General features: G+C 45.8%; 1 long non-coding RNA gene across 1 annotated transcript in view; it reads right to left on the reverse strand.

Annotated features, from left to right (window-relative positions):
* Positions 1 to 1146: 1146 nt before the first annotated feature.
* The window catches only part of LOC140843735 (uncharacterized), a 301319-nt gene continuing 282596 nt past the window's right edge, over positions 1147 to 19869 (reverse strand). Inside the window, exon 3 of the long non-coding RNA XR_012121742.1 lies at positions 1147 to 1257. This is a non-coding gene — a long non-coding RNA (uncharacterized lncRNA). The remainder of the gene's footprint in view (positions 1258 to 19869) is intronic.

Genomic DNA, 19869 nt, shown 5'->3' on the forward strand with positions numbered 1-19869 from the left:
CACACAGCTCATAAGTGACAGAGCTGGGACTCATCCCAGGCATGACCCTCAAACCTGAGCTCATAACCTCTCCATTAGATTGGCTCTTCCAAGGAGTTTGCCTCCAGGATCTTGTCTCTTGTGCCAGCCAGACACCAGCATATGCTTTGGAGAAACCAACTCCCATAGACAGCTGTCTAGATGGTGTTGATATTATAAATGGCATTATAAAAAACAGGATACAGCTTATAAATCAGGCAAAGGGAAGTTATGATTCTTCTGGACACTCTAATCTATCTCCCTATAATTGCCTGTATATGAAATGCCTGCGTGAGGTTATCGGAGTGTTCCCCGAATCGTCTGCAAAGGTGAGATTGCAATTTTAGCGACCCTTGTTACACAAACCAAAGCAATCTGTTCTACTTTGACACTCTGATACCCCTGGCTTGCAAAAGGGAAGGAGGCACGGACAGAGAGGAATTGGTGTGCATTCCTGTTCCAAGCAAATGTATGAAGGGTTAACCGTGAAGCATTCTCTGTGCCGATGATGGCTCTGGCCGCTAACCATACTAAGGAAGCAATCTGGGGGATACTTAAGGAGAAAACCACAGCTCCATTTCTTTAAACCATCTTTAACCTTTAGTTCTAGAAACCCTAATTAAAAATCAATCTTGTTTTTTTGTAGTAAATCTGACAGTAATTCTCTCTTTAATGACAGTGGCAAGATAGATAGTATGTCGGGTAAACTCAGCAGGAAAATGACATTTTCATTAGCAACTTATTGGGTGTGAAATTTCTACCATGATAAAGCATTCCTGAGCAATACAGGGTAACCATCCCCCTAGGATGACCTGTTCTATTAATTAATGGGGAACACTAGTGGGATAAAATGTCTGCTACCCAAATTATTGTACTGTTCACAGCAGAGTTATTTTGTATGCATCTTGTACTGAGAAAAGAAGTCAGGACCCAAAACAATAAACAAGCTGACATAACAAGATGATATTGCAGCCTATTGCAGTCCAGAAAAATCTAATCTGGTCTCCTAACAGCATAACAATCTTTATTGTGACTGTATGGGTCCCAATTTATCGCCCATTTCAGCAAGCTATGCCCGCCAGTAATCATTTACTTTCAGGGTAGCCTCTGAACAGGTATCAGCTTTAGGCACTCACAGTTCATCCAGTCTGCATTCCTCCAGCCAGACTCTTTGATAGTCTCTGAAGCACTTTGGAAGAGAAAAATTTGGCTTCTACCTGCCGGACCTCCAGAGAGACTCTGTGGGAAGGAAGAAAATAGAAGATAAGCAAAATTCTCCAGCTCAATGAGAAGACAGAATAGAACATGGGCATCACATCTTGCCCTTGTTAAAATCCCAGCAACATTCCTGGTGATCTATCAGATGGAGGTAGAATTGTGAAATGGTAAGGCGAAAGGTATATAGAGCAAAGGTGCTTACATGTATTGAGGGCCTACTACATGCCCGGGCCTTTGAGCTCACTTTCTCATGTAAACTTTACACCAAGCCCACGATACAGGTCCAATTATTAATCCCTTTTTCAAATGAGGAAATGGAGGCTTAGGGAGAGAAAGTGATTCACTCAGACTACCAAATAATGTCTAAATGAGATTATTTCAACTAGCAGTTTTCAAGCTTTTTTAAAATCAAGGTAAAAGTCCCATAACATAAAATTAACTACTAAAAAAGGTACAAAAACTCAGTGGCATTTAGTACAGCCACAGAGTTGTGCAACCAGCCCTTTTAACTAATCCGAGACATTTCCATCGCACCCAAATGAAACTCACGCCCACTGAACAGTGCTTAATGTTCCTCTGCCACCCACCCACCCCAGGATCCACTGGGCGGCTTTGCGTCTCTGCAGAGTTTGTTAAAAAGCACTGAACCCCAGTCCACACAATAGAAGAAAGCAGAGCTGCTCACTGAAGTTAGGGGCAGCATCTTGGAGCTTTGTGCCTTCAACCTCCCCAGACCCCAGTGGGGACCCAGAGGCACCACTCTAGAGCCTTTGAACTTGGGAGGATAATTATGGGGGATTCTAGGGGAAAATCTGCTATAAGTGGCTTTGTCACTGTCCTTTTCAAGAGGACAAATGAGACCATCAGTCTCCAGGAAATGTTCTTAAGCAGAGATGTAACAAGGTCTGGACACGGCTGCTGCAGGACCTGCACATCTCCATTCCAAGCAGATAGGTGAGGGATGTGGGTGTAGCCCCCTGGCCAGACCCCATGCTTAGGAAGATGGTTCCTTTGCTTTTCTACATATCTCCACAGACACAGGAGGAAGCAACTTATGGGTCTTAGACAAGGGAAAGGAAGATGTAATTGAAGTTTATGAGTTTACCATGGACTCATAATTTTGACCCACAAAAAAATGATATAAATGTCAGAATGTGGCCCTCCCTATTGCTGGAATGGTCACATGATATTGCAACCAGGAGGCTCTGGAGTTGAAGCTGGTGCAGCGGTGTATGATGTCCATCTGTACTTACTAATGGTGAACTGCAGTCATTCATGTACATGGCATTTAATCACTTTGCATGCTAGAAGCACCTACCCATCTCTCAGTGTGCTTCCACAGAACCTGCCGAGTGGATGATGGGCACCATGTAGACTGAGAGGAAGAAAGCAAAGGAATGTTACCCAAAGGAACAGTAGGGCACTCTCCCCAGAAAATGGGAGCCAGATCAGCAGTAAGAGGGAGCATCTGCTCTACCCCAGCCTCCCTTCAAAGAAACCCTTGTTTTAAGTTAGTCTGACAGGTTTCTGTTTCTTGTCACCAAACAGTCCTTGGCTAAATATCTAGAAAAATGTGTGGGAAATAAAGATGAGTAAGACAGACATTAGCTGTCAAGAGCCTTACCTTTTTATAAGGAAGATATACCCTTGTATACAGATTGTACATCATAAGTAAAAGCTTATTCCAAAGGAAGAGTGAACCCCAGAATTTCAAGGGCAGTGGTGGCAGAGGTAAGCAGGAAGTTTCTTAAGGTATGTATTTGTCTTGGGACTTAAGTCAAGAATGGTTAGGGCTTCAAATGAGAAGGGAGAGTATTTCCAGCTAAAGAAAATGGTGTCATCAAACCTAGAGGCTGAAAAGAATAAGGTATAAATCGAAGTGATGAAGTTTATCCCTTAATCATCTCTTGCACTTATTTCTCCCCAGCTCCCCAACCACTGCTCCAGGCACAGGTGTCACCTAGACTGCTGGGACAGTGCCCTTTCACTCCATCCTAGGCCATTCTCCACTGGCCAGCTGGAATGATCTTTTTCAAATGCAAATCTTGTGACAACAATACTCTCCCTACCACTCAGTGCACTTCCCATTGCTCTGATGATCTACATTCAAATTCTTCTCTGTCCCCTCTCTGCGCCCTTCTGCCAAGGGATGGCCTCCAAGTAATATGAATTCCCCAAAGTGTCAGATGGGCTGAAGAGTCCCTACATGAAATGCTCCATCCACCTCCAACCCCTCTACATGGTGATTCATTCACACCCTTCCTTCCCATCTCTGCGTAAGGAAGACCACTCCAGCCAGGCCGGTTCAGAAAGCCCTGTGATGTACACCCAGTGTCACCCTCCATTTATCCTTATTTGCCTGGTTTCAGGTAGTAAACAACCTTCATTTGTGTGATTATTTAAGCAATGACTCTTCCTAATAGGAAGGTTTCTCCAGCCCTGGTGGTATTGACATTTCAGGCCAGATAATTCTTTGTTTTTGTGTCGGGGGGTTTTCCTGTGCCCTGTAGGAGGTTTAGCAGCATCCCTGGCCTCTCGCCACCAGGTGCCAGGAGCACCCTCTCCCCCAGTTGTGACAACCAAAAACGTTTTTTGAGACATTGCCCAAAGGTCTCCTGGGTGGGTAGTAGGGTGTAAAACGGCCCCCATTTGAAACCACCACTCTGTCATCTACTGTATCGGAGACTCCATGGAAATAAACCAATCCAATACCCAGTAGATGCAGCTGCGTGGTTCTCAATTCCAACTGAACTCTACAATCACTTAGGGAGCTTTAAAAATTACGATGCCTGATCTGACCCCATATTAAATCAATAGGAAACTCTGAGGGAATGGCGTAGAGGAATTGGGGTCCAGGCATCCATCAAAAGGTCCAATCTCTTGTGCAGCTGGGGTTGATGGTCATAGAGGTAGGTAGGTATCCATTATTAAAATCTTTTCTGGATGAATGTTAAGGGAGGAATGCAGACAGAAGGAAGGAAGAAGGAAGGAAGTGGGGAAGGGAGGAAGAGATGGAGAAAATACACAGAGGGGAAGCAAAGGAAGGACAGGGAGGAAGAAAATCAAAGTCTCTGCTGGGCAGGGACTCAAGAAAAATCTGGTTATGAAGTTTAGAAACCTAAGTTGGGACAACATCAGAAGAGCTGTGAATATGGTTTTGGTGTACTTGGGGTGGGCAATAGGAAGTCAGGGAACATTTCAGAACAAGGATGCTTCAAGATCAAAGCCATGTTTCACAATGTTGAATGGATCATCCAGCACAAAAGGAGCTGAAGTGGGAGACCCAAGAGCAAACTGCAGTTTATGAAAACATTTAGGATGATGAGAAATGGAAAGAAAACAACAAATACCAAAGATTGTCACCAGGAAGAGTCACTAGAGGTGATGACCAGTGATAAGTGCAGGGGCTGCCTTTGCGAATATGACAGCTAAGTGCCAGTCATTCTGCAGTTTGGTAAGGAGGGTGGATGTGGAGAAACAATTACTAATGTGGTGTCACCCAGTAAAGTACAGGGGCCACTGGGGCATGGAGCAGGGGCCTACCTAGCCTGGCCCCAAGGGTCAGAAGACACTTCTCAAAGGAAAAGACCTTTACACAGGAATCTCCAGGGTAGAGGGGCTAGGGTAGGAGAAGGAGAGACAGAGGGAAGGGAAGCAGGAAAATATAATTGGATTGGGGAAGAACAAGACCAGTGACAGGAGAATGGAGGTCCCTATGCACCCAGCTCAGGAATTTAGACTCCATTCTAAGGGTCAGGATAAGTGCAGATTTGTATTTTTTTCAGATCTCATTCTACCCTGGGGTACAAAGTAGAAATGTGCATAAAGAAAGAAACCAGCAAAATATTTCCATGGCTTTGAACCCACCTGCGTGGGAGGAAGAATGTCTGTATCAGCGGCAATGTAGAGAAAAAGTCAGCAACTGGAATTATGGGGCAAGAGGTAATGAACATTTTCTTCCATTATTTTATAAAAACTTGAGGTTCCTGGCACAGAGTTCCCAAGTTGGAAAGAGTACAGAAGAACATTTCATTATTACAGGTCCTGTGGAGCTGTGTTTGGGCCCCTCTTTGCCTGTAGGTATTCATGTTTCAGTAAGAAGAGCTTGGATTGAATGAAACAGGACTGCCTTCAATTCTGGGCAGTCAAGATTTCCCCCCAGGCAGTCTCCCTGTGCCCCTGAAGAAACTCAACAAGGAAAGAGCATGGGCTTGTGGAGCCAGGCCACCCAAACTTCAACCCCCGTCCTATAGCTGGCCAGTTGGACAGTTTCCTTAACTAATCTGAGCCACAGTTTCCTCATTTACAAGTCAGAGAGAACAATACTTCCCTATGTGCTTATGAGAATCAAATGATAGATAACATTTGGACAGAAGCTAGAAAAGTGGTCAGCAGTGGGTTCAGGCTGATTTTCCCTTCTCTCTGAATGGTGGCCTCCAGGCTATGTGCATGAATCATGGGCTTGGGCTTAAGCTATTCACTGCCACAGACTGTTATACCACGAACAGCCATTGCCACAGGTAGCATTAATTCAAAGTAGTACAGGCGGGAAGGCTTACTTGAAAGACTCTTCCATTTGCTCAGGAGCTACATAGGGTGGAGAAAAAAATTCAGGACTCCAGGCAATATTTTGAATAACAGCAGAGCCAGAACATCTGTAACAGGTCAATAGACCACTCTTCTCTCCCCAGTAAATTCTCTATCTGGAGCTTCTATAATATCGGCATCTTTGTTATGAAGCAACTTCTGATCCATTACTCTTACGGAGGCATACTGAATGCACTTGAAGGAGAATGTTGCATTATTACAGACCAAGGACCTTGTGTTAATGATTTACAGAATGGTGGTGTGTACCTGCCTGGTATGATCCACGGAAGTGACAAATCTTGCAAACGAAATGAATTTATCTTGGTGCCTGGCCTGTGTGTTTAGCCAGGACTCTTCAGATTGCAAGTGACAGACACACCACTCAACATAGCATAAGGAAAACTGGAATTATAAGCATGCTGAGGAATCTCATGAAAGAACTGGAACACTCAAGCTGAGGAAAAGCCAAGAATGCAGGCGGACATAAGGAACAATAAAGCCAAGGACTAGACATGTGGTGATTCTTTTCCCATTTCTTGTACGTTTGTCCATTTGTTTACTTATCCTTCTGTTTCACCACAAATTGGTTTTGGCTACACAGAAAAAAAATATGGCCCTTCATAAAACTTGGGTTTTCTATTTATGATGTCAGTCCTCCAAAGGGTACTGAGCTCATTCCCTCAGTGCTACTCCAAACATCCGAATGAGTGGATTCAGTGGCTTAACTGGGGTCAGGTGCCCATTCTTGGCCAATCAACTGTCTCAGGTGCAGAGTAATATACTATGATTGACCCATTCTGGGTCAGATGCCTACACCTGGACCAACGAACAGTGTCTGAAGATGCAGGGTATTATGAGAACATGACCCCTCAAAAGGAAACCAAATAGATGTTGTAGGTGGAGGGGCAGCTTCCAGTAAAAAGAGCCAGGCTGGACAGACAAAACCATGGGTGAGCTCTACACTTGTCTCCTGGGAGTGAGCATGGGGAGGATACTGTTGCCTCAAGTTTTATTCATTTACGTATTCATGTCCTTAACATTTATGCATTCATTCATTCAAACACCAAATCCTTATTAAAGTACTACCTGCCAGGTTGTGGTCATTTTCCCTTGTACTCTTCAATGCCTCCACTAAAGAGGCACTCAGCCCTATCTGATAGTGTGCAGGAGCTTACAGACCACTTTAGGCCAACAACTGCTCCTGTTCTCTTTGATATATACAGTGATGGACAAATATGCACATCCTCCAACCTCTCGTCTCACACACACACACACACACACACACACACACACACACAGATGCCCTACTAGACATTGAGAAATCACTTGATTTTCCTCTAGGGAATAAAACATTTTGCTGGCTAATTTCACTCTATTGTACTGATTTGCCCCTATAGGGAGACCTATACTGTAAAGAAATCTGAACTCAATTCTGATACAAACTTCCAGGGTTTCCTTGAATGGGAATTACCCCCACTTTATCCTTGAGTTTCTCATCCTAAAAGTAAAGAACTTAAATATTGAGCTAAATTCTTACAATGAGTTTTGGGAGAGGAAAAACCAGATCCTAAATTTTCAAAACTGAAGTTTATGAAACAGTCTTCCCCTGATATTCCAGGTTGTGTCGGGAGACCAAATTCTTTTTTTTTTTCCTATCATAGTTCTGTGTTGTAATCATCTTTTACTTCTGTGTTCCCTGCACAGAACTTCTAGAAGATTGACACCAGCACTTACTCATTATATTCTAAATGCTCAGCACAGAACCTGGCATATAATAGACACTCCATAAAAGTCTGTCAAAGAAATGAATGGTCGGATGGATGAATGGATGGAAGCCACATTGTGTTGGCCACCCTCCCTTGTCCTCAGAGCTCATCACAGCCTGCTCTAGGCAAAACACTGACAATGTTGACTTTTGCATCATGAGCCTGGAGATTGAAGAACACAGGCTGCCAGGTCACACAAAAGCCACCAGAATTCACACCTCCTTAGATGTTCTCCTAAGCTGGACTCGTACACAATCCTCATCTAATGAATATAGAAGAGACCCAAGAACAGGAAAGTCAACCAATACTAATGAGAGCTGGTTAGGCCACTCAGATACTTTTAAAATACAAATCTTTGTTACAGTTACCTGGTACCGAGCCCTTACGGTACATCAGGCACCATCTATGAGCTTTGAAAACATTATCTAAACCAATGGTTCCCACTCAGGGTGATTTTTCCCCCCTGAAACATTTGGCAATGTCTGAACGCAATTGTGATTGCCACTCTGGGAGAAATTTGATAATGGGTCTAGTGGATAGAGGCCAGTTATTCAGCTAAACATCCCATAAGACACAGTACAGATCCCCACAATAAAGAATGGTCTAACCCCTGTCAGCCTCAAATGTCAGTAGTGCCCTGGTTGAGAAATTCTGATCTAAATTAATCCTTTCTAAAACCCTATTACCATTTTAAAATAACAATAGTTATTATTATTATTATTATTATTATTATTATTATTATTATTATTTTCCTGATATTATAGGAGAGAAAACTAAGGAATATGCAGTACTCATTTTACCCAAGTGGTAGAGCTGGGATTTGAACCTCAGTCTTTTGGGTCTAAACTCTATCTAGTGTTCTCACCATCTGTCTCTGGCCAGGTCTTACCTGTCAGGTTCTAAATAGGGAAACTTTACACTGACAATCCTGAACCTACTGAATATTCCAGGTGTCGAAGTTTCCTTCTGCTCCAACATCAAATATTTACCTAGTTTCACGTGGGAAAAGATGGTGCTTTGGCCAGAGCTAGGAGTATCTTTAAATTGAATCCACTTTCCCCTATGGAAACATAATAACTTTTAAAGTAATCTAGTCTCTTCATTACCAGTGCTATATCCAGTTGTTGAAGTCTCTTTTGAGTTGGTAGTTAAAAGGCCCAGCCACAGATTCTTAATGTTATTGTTGCTCGCTAAAATGCTTAGCAACAACACAAACATCATTCAGAATCAAATTATCAGATGTACTGACAAGATCCTCCTCGATTTAATAGTGTGGTAAATGATGGCTGGGAGATGTTCTTTGAAGCTGTGGAGGCAAATGTGAAAGCTAATTCAATTCTCAAATGAATAAAAGTGAGAAACTGTTCGTATAAACCTGATGTTACCAGAGATAGGGCCAGAGCATGCTGCTGCCTTGTGTGGGGGAGGAGAGAAGAGCAGGATTTATTTCATTCCTGATAATTCAGAGTGGGGCTCTGTGGCCACACAGGTCTGACCTTGGGTCCCGGCGGGGGGACTGTCTGTAGGTGTGAGGGCTCCTAGCCAGCTCAGCTGAGAGGCCCGCTTACTTTACTGGCAGTTCCCCTGGGAGCTGCTTGAGAGAGGAAGGGGCCCTCTAAGGCCCCAAGACCTGGGGAAATCAGACCTTTGTTTATTAGATTTTGAGAGGGCATAGCATTTCCTGAGAGGAAAGGGGATCTCTCGGGTCACCTAGACCAGTGGCTTCCCAGTTTTTCAGTAGGGCCCTAGGTGTTCACAAAGCAAACTAAGGAGTTACCCGAAAATGAAGGAAGATTAGGAATAGATTCATGGTCTGAAATTTGCTTTAACTATACATACATATATATTTATGGCTTAAGGTTAAGATATTATTTAAGGATAAAAGACTTTTGCTGCTAAGTCATGGACTTCACTAGTCTATTCACTTAGATAAGGAGATCTAGGCCCTAGGGCCACATGACCAGTCAAGAGCTATGCTCCAACAATTTTCTGACATCAACAGAGTATCTAACATTTCAGTTCAATTCTGACCCTAACCACCCAGAATTAGAGTCAAAGTCCACACATGCAGGGGGCTCGGTCCCATTAAGACCGCCTTCATTTCAGATGCCAGCTACAAGTCCCAGGGGCCACCTGCACTTCCGCCTAACTTGGCTGTAGATTTAGAGGTTCCCACAACTCCCCTTCAGGTCTGACAGTTCACTAGGACTTACAGAACTTAGGAAGCTCTACACTTGTGATTACGGTTTTATTATAGAGGATACAAGTGAATAGCGAGATGAAAAGATTCGTAAGGTGACAAGGTTTGGAAGGGTCCTGAGTACAGGAGCTTCTGTCCCTGTGGAGTCCGGCAGCACAGCCTCACCTTTATATCGTATGTTCACCACCTCTGAGTCTCCTTGTCCAGAGTTTTTGCCAAGGTTTCATTACGTGGGCAGGACTGATGAAACCATTGGCATGGTGATTGAATTTAGTCTCCAGGAGGTCTGGGCAAGCCTGGGACTGAGAGCACCAACCCTTCAATCACATGCCTGGCCTTTCTGACACAGCCAGACCCTCCCTCAGAACTCCCTAAGGCTCTACCCGGAGTCATCTCATTAGCATAAACTCAGGGATGGTCTCAGAAAATTCCAAGGGTTTTGAGAATGCATAGCATTTCCTGGGAGAAAAGCCCTGCCAGGAATCAGAGACAGTAACCAGATTTTTCTTTTTTTAAAATCATACCTCAGTGGCCTAGGTGAACACGACAGCCCCTGTCTTCTTGGTCACCCCAGTGGACCTCTTAAGAGCTAGCTGGGTGATATCAGAATGTAGCGTAAGAGCAGGGGAGACCTAGCGATCAGTTACATTACAGAGGAGTAAAACGAGACTCGGGTGCTGAGGACCCCCGCTGCTTGGCGGTTAAGCTGGTGGAAAGCTCCGGCTCTAACCCTGAACCCTCTGGGATTCTCTGGAGGATTCCATGTTTGTTTCTGTGGCTGCTGTAACCAATTTTCACAAACTCAGTGACTTAAAAAAAAAAGCACACAATTATTATCTTATCCATCTGGAGGTTGGAAGTCTAAAATGGGTCTGCGGGGCTGCATGGCTTCTGGAGGGAGAATCTGTTTCCTTGCCCTTTCCCAGGTTCCCTCTTTCTGTTCAGGACCCCCTTCCTCCATCTTCAAAGCCAGTGGAACAGCATCTTCAAATCTCTCTCTCTTCCTCTTCTTCTACCCATTACATCCTCTTCTGTCTAACTCTGACCCTCCTGCACCTCTCTTATGAAAGCCCTGTGATTACATCAGGCCCACCAGGTTAATCCAGGAAGAACACCCCATCTCAAGATCCTTAACTTGATCACATCTGCAAAGTCCCATTTGTCTTACAAGGTAACATATTCACAGGTTCTGGGGATCAGGAAGTGGATATCTCTGCGAGGGCCATTATTCAGCCCAGCACAGTCCCATCCTCTCTTGCTGGCATGGATCTGCTGGTCTCGGCCTGTTTTTGCTGCACCAGAGACCTCAGGGGACTACCGCTGTGGAGAAGGGGATTATGTCTCCTCTCTCTGAGCCTCTTTCTCTGGCTGGCCCCTTCCTAGTTTTGCTAAGGGATGAGGGATTGTCCTTTGACCACTCAAGGCCATAGTTGCTCGAGGGGAGAGCACGGCTTCCCAGGCTGTCAGCCTCAGAGTGCTCCCTTTGCATCTCACCGCCCTGTTTGCTGGGTCTGTACTGCACTCCCGGGCATTCTACAGTGGGGCTGGGGGCTGGATGTTAGGACGTATCATCCTATGTCCTCCAACTCAGCCTTTACCAGAGAGCCCTGCAAAGCATAGTCTTTGTATGTTTCCAACTAAATAAGCTGGTGCTGTATTTCCTACTCGGACAATATTTGGCCATTCGGAGATGTTGACTGCCTAAGCAGTGTCTGCAAACCCATTTCTCCTCTCATCGCCCACTGATCTGCTGTGTGAACTCAAAGATTTTGTTTCCTTCTCCCATTTTTCTAAGAAAAAGCTATCCTGGTTCAAATGAGAAAATTCTTCCCTCCCAGGTTTCTGCTCAGGTCAGTGGTTTTCAACCCCGGGGAGGGCTCCTTTTCCTCCCCCTGCCCCTTGCCCCAGGGACACTGAGCCACGTTTGGAAGCATTTTGGTAGCTGTGACAACTACTACTGTCATCTAGTGTGTAGAGAACAGGGAAGGAACTCAGCATTCTACTGTGCACAGAACAGCCCCTTCAGAACAAAGACTTACCTGGATCAAAATATCAATAATGCTGCAATTAAGTAAGAAACCCTGTCTTAGCACCAACGAGGAGGACAAAACCTTCCAATAATTTCAGTCTCTCTCTCTATAGATTCACTTGGTCCTCTCTGTAGGACAGGGAGTAATCTCATTTGTCAGAATACGGGACAATTATTGAGGCACATTGATAAACAGTCAGTGTCTCTGTGCTTGCAAAGCTCCAAACAAACAGAACCAGGCGATCCACTTTCTCTGGTCACATCTGCCCTCAGACACAGCAAAGCTGCTTCTCCCATCCTGTCATTGACCCCTGCAATAAAAATAATAAGCAGGACACCCTGCTGGGGACAGGAGAGGTAGGGAGGAAACTGCCTTTCATTCATTACTGAAGCCTGTCCTTCCAGCATTGGGGACTGTGAATTCCAAACTTGTTCGGAAGGCTTTGCTATGTTTCCATAGACAAAGGTGTGTCCTTTTCAAGGTTCAGATAGGGGTGGGAGGCCTGTGAGTGCCCATCGAAGTCACTTTCTATAACACGGTTTTACTGGATATGAGGTTTCGGTAGGGATGGAGATGGGAGAGTGCAAAGCATACACAAAGCTCACAGAGCCAGTTCTCTGTGCGCATTTCCATCAGCCAGGAGGGGAGAGGAGTGCATTTTAGATTTAAATCCTTTGTTCTTTGGTGTCTTACTGACTTGGGTATGAGGCATAGACCAGGATAAGCACTCAGGGCTGTCCCTTAGCTTTTATTCCCCAGACCATGGGGGCGTCAAGGCTCTGAGCAAAGCCAGGGAAAGCTCTCTTCCAAAGAAGCTTTTTCTCATGCAAGGCTTAGAAGTCACAGCAGCTTGGGGAAACCAGCAGATTCCAGTGAGCAAGACTTCTTTGGACTCTGTCTCAGCTTGAACTGAGATAGTGCCTGCTCTAAGGGGAAGTCAGGGTCTCAGCCAGAAGGAAAACGGATGGCCAAAGGGAAATTTTACATAAGATTGGAACAGAAAAAATATTCCTTCTTTGTATGACAGAAAAACAAAAACAAAAACAAAAACAGAAAGGCCACTGCTTTCTGTTTAGGAGATAAGTTATTTAAGTTACATAGGTTATGTAGTTATGGAGGACTTTAATTCTTCCTTTAAATGCAAAGAAAACAATAATTTTGAAATGGCTTCATTGATCAAAAAATAACTACCAGCTGCAAACATTTATTCACACCACAAAAGGAATAAGCTTGCTTTATAACAAGAATATTATCTTGTTACAGTTTATAATAGTTAATTGAACTGCCTATATAATGTCCCAGGCACTGTTTAAGGATACTGCCAATGCATTATCTAATTTAATCTTCACCCTAATCCTCAGCTGTAGGTGCTGTTATTATTTTGATTTTGTAGATAAGGAAACTAAAGGACAGAGAGGTGAAGCAACTTGTCCAAGATCACACAGCTGGTAAAGTGTCAGAGAAGTTTTGAACTTAGATTTGGCTGACTGAACTATCCTCTTAACCACTGTTGCACAGAATTTTTTTTCAGAATGATTCTCCATATTTTTACATCCAGACTTTCTTGGGAGTAATCAGAACCTCATTCTGTTTTTGTTTTTCTTTTTCTTGTAATGTCTTTGATGAGTTTTGGTATCAGAATAATATTAGACTCATACAATGAATTTGGAACTGTTCCTTCCTCTTCAATTTTTTAAAAGAGCTTGTGTGGACTTGGTGCTCTTTCTTTCTAAAATGTGTGGGAGAATTCACCAATAAAGCCATCTGAGCCTCGAGGCTTCTTGGGGGAAGTTTTTGAGCTACGATTTCATTTTAATAGATACAGCACGATTCAGGCCATGTGTTTTATCTTGAATGAGTGAGCTTTCCTAGTTTGTGTCTTTTGGGGAATTTGTCAATTCCAACCAAGGTGTTCATAAGGTTGTTCCTAATATTCACTTTATTATCCTTTAAATTCTATAGAAGTTGTTACGAGATCATTTTTCTCATTCTTGATATTGGTATTTGTGTGTCCTTTCTTTTTCTTGATTGGTCTGTGAAAGGAAAGGAGTGACACACAGCAGCAATTCACCGGAGAATTCCGCTTTATTAGGGAAAGGTGCTGGGTTATATAGGAAGGGGCATAGGGTGATTGTGGTGTCACTTCTACGGGGCTGGTGGCTGTTGGCTAGGTGCTGGGATTGGGAGGGGGGTGAGAGGTGATTGGGCTTCAGGTGGTGCCGGCGGGAACCGAGGACCCTGAAGAGAAGCCAGAAGTTTGCCATCTTACTGGTGGGGGCCCTTCATTCCCCACTTTCTCCTCTATGGGGTTGTGGACGTTGCTTTCTCTCTGACTGCTTCCTGCTGAACAGGGGCGGAGAAGGGAGTGAGGGTTTGAGGATTGGGAGGAAAGGGTTGATAGGACTCCCCACAGTAAGGACGAGTAGATGTGGACTTCTTCAGGTTGGAAATCAATGAAGGTTCCCTGTAACTATAGGTCGAGGACTTGTTGATTCTAATGGTGGTGCCAGGAGGATACGGGTGCCAGAAGCCAGGCGTCTGCGGCCATTGTTTCTAGGAACAGTTTCCAGCAGAGAGAGGGGTCCATCTCAGCGTGTGGTGAGGAGGTCACGTGAGGGTGAGGGATCTTCTGTGGCCAGAAGCTGGTAGTTCCTGAGTAAAAGCTGGTTGAAAGCTTGATTAGAGATTTTTCCGACTTGGGATTTGATTAACTTTATTATACAGGGTAAGAAGAGACAGGCGAGAAGAATGACTATTATGGGGCCTGCAATGGGCCAGAGCCAGGTGAGGAGGGGGTTTGTTAGTATTGAAGAGAATGGGTTGGAATTGGAAGCAGAGTGGAGGCTGGAGGCAAGGTCAGTGAGTTTGGTGATGTCAGTTTCTACAATGCCGGATTCGTTGATGTAATAGCAGCACTCTTCCCGGAGGAAGATGCAGGTGCCGCCCTTCTCGCCTGTAATCTAGGGCCCGCCGGTTTTGAAGGGTGACCTTAGCTAGCGAAGTGACCTGTCTTTGGAGAGAGGCTAGGGAATCAGCAGTGGATGTCAGGGCTCCCTCAAGTTTGGCGTTGAGATCTCTAACTGCCCATAGAAAGTGACCCAAGGCTTCTCCCAAAAACCCTGCCCCAATGGCTGAGGTGATCAAAGAGATACCGACTATGATGGGAAGGAAAGCAGCTCTTTTTGTGTGCGAGTGCAAGGGAGGTTGAAGCTCAAGAAATTCTGCCATGCTGTAAAGTGTAAGCTGTGGGATTAGGGTGACGAGAATGCAGGGTGTATCAGAGTTGAGAGGCAGTGAGTTGAAAAGACTGCCATTACACCAAAAGAAGTGTCCCGGTTGCATAAAAGTCTTAGAGCCGGAGGTAGGGGTGTAGATACAGAGGCACTGAAGTGCGCTGGAGGGGGGTGGAGTTGGGCCTACACAGTGGTGGATGGTGAGATTATCTGCGTATTCTGGTTCCCATAGGGGTATGTCTGCCAGGGGGCAGAGGGGTTGTCTTTCTGCATGGAAGGAGTAGTTGGAAATATTAAGGGGCACGGCAGCCAGCAGTGGGCGCTGTAGTGATGCACACAAGAAACAATTGGCTGTGTTAAGGGTGTGGTTGAGAAAGATGGTGGTGTCCTGAATGAGCTGTAACGAAGAGTAGGAGAAATGGGAAGAGGGGCGGGGATAAGAAGATGAAGAGGCGCCGTCAAGAGTTTGGATAATAACTTTTTCGGAATATCTGATATCTGATGCAACTTGAGAGATCTGGGAATGAGAGGGAACATACTTTTGAGAGATATGAAGGGTACCGTGGGGGGTCGAGGACCCCCCGTAGTAAACTGAGGCTGTGACTCTGGCAGCCCATTGAGAGTCCCAGGGATCTGGGATTGATAAGGAGAATAAGCTGTTGGGATATTTCATGAAATGGTTCGAGGAGTAATACTGTGGGTACTGGAAGTTACCCATGTAGTGAATGGCACAAGACTAGTAGGGACATCTCCTGTAGGTGTCTGGCTATCACCTGCAATAGGCTTGTTTTTGGTCATAGAGGAAGCAGAGGCAGGGAGAATAAGGGTAGCTGCTAGTGAACACTTCAGTGGAGGGAGGAAAGTGGAGGTATAAAGGCTCAGAGCAGCTTTTCAGAGGGCAGTCTGGTGTGGCAATGAGGGCAGTAACTTTTGTTTGATGCTGTGTGTAAGTCTGTCTGACTTTGAATCGCCATACAAAGGAGGCTGGGGTGGTGGGGAAGACAATAGGAATGAGGGGAAAAAAGCGAGAGAGCAGTAAAGGAGGAAAAAGTCATGATTCGGGTATGGATGGCAAAGGGGGTGAACGGGATTTTGGAGGAAAGAGGACAGTAAGGTCAGAAGTCTGGAGGGAGGGAGAGTCTGTAAACTTTTGTAGGATAAGAGATCTTTTAGGCGATGTGGGGGCAGAATGGTAAGGGGCTCCCTGAATGTCAGTTTATGAGCTTCCTTCTGCAAGAGCTGTCTAGCGGCTAATGCTCGTAGGTAGGGGACCCATCCCTGAACTGTGGGGTCTAATTGCTTGGAGAGATAAGCTACTGGGGCAAAGGATGGGCCATAATATTGGCCTAGGACTCCTAGAGCTTGACTGGACCTCTCATGCATGTATAATGAGAAGGGCTTCGACAAATCAGGAAGATGGAGAGCTGGGGCTTCCACAAGGGCTTGACGGAGCTTAATGGAGTGTCAGGGTGAGGAGGATAATGGTTCTTTAGGGGGGTCCTTGCTGAGGTCGTATAGGGGTTTTGCCAACAGGGAGAAGTTAGGGATCCACGCTCTAAAATATCTAGCCAGGCCTAGAAAGGAAAGGATTTCTGTCTTGGTTTTGGGAATGGGCAGGTCAGAGAGGAGCCGTTTTCTGTCTAAGGTAATGGACTTTCTTTGTTGAGATAGAAGGAATCTGAGGTAAGTGACAGGAGGGGAAGAGATTTGAGCTTTGACGGGGGATACTCGGTAACCTCTGGAAGCTAGAAGGTTAAGTAGGGAGGCAGTGTCAAGTTGAGGCTGTTCCCACGAGGGACTGCAGAGTAGAAGATCGTCCATGTATTGTAATAAGGTGGACTCGGAGTGATCATGATGAAACTGTTTGAGGTCCTGAGCTAGGACCTGTCTAAAAATATGGGGACTATCTCGGAAGCTTTGTGGCAAAACTGTCCAAGTGAGTTGTTCAGAATGTCTTGTGTTTGGGTCCATCCAGGTGAAGGCGAAAAAATCTTGGGAGGAGGGGTCCAGAGGGATAGGAAAAATGCATCTTTGAGATCTAGAACTGAGAAGTGGGATGCCGAGGCAGGGATCTGCGATTAAAGGCTGTACAGATTTGGAACTAAGGGATGGATAGGGACAATGGCCATGTTGATGAGGCAAAGGTCTTGGACAAGGTGGAAAGATCTGTTGGTTTTTTTAACAGCTAATATGGGGGTATTAAACGGGGAGTGAGTGGGTCTGAGGTAATTTTTGTTTACGAGATCTTGAATGATGGGTTGGAGGCCTATGAGGGCTGAAGTGGTTAGGGGGTATTGGGCCTGACAGATATACTGAGAGGGGTCACATAATTTGATAGAGGCAGGAGGACATAGAGCCATGGAGGGGCTTGTAATGTCCCAAACTTTGGGATTTACAGGGTGTAAGAGGGCGGAACTGGAGCTTTCATTGGGTAGAGGGGGGTCGTCAGCTATGAGGGCCATCAGAAAGGGAGTACTGGGGGCTGTGGGAGTGGATGTAGTTATGGAAACGTGGAGGAGAGAAAGGATGTCCCGTCCTAGTAAAGGGATGGGACACTGGGGCATAACCAGGAAGGAGTGGGAGAAAGGTATGGGATTGTCTTGGATTGTGCATAAAAGGTGGGGGGGGGGGTTTAATGGGAAAATCTGTTTACCTCCTACCCCAACTATAGGAGTAATGGCTGGCGTGGTAGGGCCCCAGTATTCTCGCAAGACTGAGAAGGTGGCTCCTGTATCTAGGAGGAAGGAGATGGGGTGACTGTCTACTGTTAAAGTAACCCTGGGCTCCTGTTTGATGATGGAAATGGTCAGGCGAGAAGTCCCCGGGCCCTGTCACTCTTCTTCTGCCAGCCCCACTACGGCGGGCTTAGGATGGGGGTTGTTCGTCCAGCCTCCCCTTCGGGTGGTTGGGCAATCAGACCCCCAGTGGCCCTTTTTGTGGCATCTGGGGCATGGGGTGGTAGGAGATCTGGGGGAGGGGCACACCCTAGACCAATGTCCCTCTTTTCCACACTTGAAACAAGCTCCTGGGGGGGGCTTGTTTGTAGAAGGGTGCCCAGGTTGTGGTTTTATCAGCTGGGCCAACATTTGGAAATTGGCCTGATCAGACTTTTGTTTATGGCGTTCTTTCTCCTCCTCCCGGTTATGGAAGACTTTAAAGGTCACTGTTAGGATCTCAGTCTGTGGGGTAGCGGGGCCCTGTTCTAACTTTTTGAGTTTAGCTTTAATGTCGGGGTAGCTTTGAGCTAGGAAGTATGTCATAAGGACATGTTTTCCTTCAGGTGTTTCTGGGTCCAGGCTGGTATACTGTAATAGGGCTTGAGTGAGTCTGTCTAAGAACTCGGAGGGGGTTTTGTCTCTCTTTTGAATTATGTCTTGGAGCTTTTGAAAATTGACTACTTTACGAGCTGCCTTTTTCAGACCTGCTATTAAGCAGGAGGCAAAAATATCTTGAGAGCGGAGACCTATGGCAGTGTTATAATCTCAGTGTGGGTCTTGTTCGGGGACAGCAGTGGGGCTAGGGGAATAGGTGGGGTCAGTCCTGTGGGTTTCAGTAGCATGCATTTGGGCAAAGTCCCAAACTCATCTATGCTCTTCAGGGAGGAGAGTATTGGCCAGGAGCATGAAAATGTCATGATGTGTGAGGCTGTAAGACTGGAGGGTCCATTGAAACTCCCTGATGTATGTCGTGGGATCAGTGGAAAAGGAACCTAGACGTTTCTCTAGTTGGGCTAAATCTCCTAAGGAGAAAGGGACGTGAACACGCACAATGCTTTTGGATCTTGCTAGCTCCCGGAGGGGGGCGATAATTTTGGGAGGCTCTCGGGACTGAGTCTGAGGGGGACTGAAGGGTTCTGGCTCAGTCTGTGGGGGAGTGACGCGGTCTAGCCGCGCCTAGTCGAGCAGGTCCTGAAGTGCGGAAGGGGGGCAAAGAAAATAAAGGGAGAATCGGATCCACGTGTTGCCAGCCAGCAGCTCAGCTGCTTGCCTCTGCCACTCTAGTTGGGCTTGAACTTATAACTCTGAGGTTAAGAGTCCCATGCTCTACTAACTGAGCTACAGCAGAGCTCCAGTTAATTGCTTATGGAATGCGTAAACAGAATGTTTTTTGTTCTCCATTCCTGCCACACCGGCAAGTGGGGGAAGGGCATAGCTAGAAGCAGGGGCGGTGTTTCTACACATCTTCAAGGTCTCTCTATTTTCAGAGTGAGGAGTCTTGGCTCATCTTCGAGGACAAGATATGTTTTTGTGGACAGATAACTTCCAAGGACTGCACCAGTTGTTCTCTAGCTTGTGCTTTCCCATGCTGCGTTCAGACATGGGGGAAGGTGCTTTCCCATTCTCCCTACAAACATATTAGAAGACAAAGGTGGTCCCTAACAGGAGAGAAACAGGTGATGAGGGCAAAGACGGAGGAGGTCCCCGGGACCTGACCTAGTTAAAGGGGGGGCTGAAAGGCTCAGGCTTAATCTGCAGGGGACGAAGGTGGAGGAGGTGAGATGGGGGAGGAGATGGTGGGGGAGGAAGGGAGAAGGGCTGTTGTAGGAGAAGAAGGGGAAGGGAGTGAACGGAGGCTTCTGCGGGGGCGGCGGCTTGCAGGCTAGGAGAACTTGGGAGGGGGCAGGGGTGGGGGGGGGAGGAGGAGGCGGAAAGCTTCAATATAGGGAATCTCCTTCCATTTTTTTCAGGCACTGGCAGTAGTTAAAAAGATCGCGAGTGATGTTAGGATCAAGAGCTCCCCCTGCGGGCCATTGGTTGTTATTGTCTAGGGGGTATGTCGGCCAATCTTGGGAGCAATATTTATGGAGAAGTTTTGGT

This window comes from Manis javanica, chromosome 10, assembly GCF_040802235.1.
Source record: "Manis javanica isolate MJ-LG chromosome 10, MJ_LKY, whole genome shotgun sequence".
Lineage (NCBI taxonomy): Eukaryota > Metazoa > Chordata > Mammalia > Pholidota > Manidae > Manis > Manis javanica.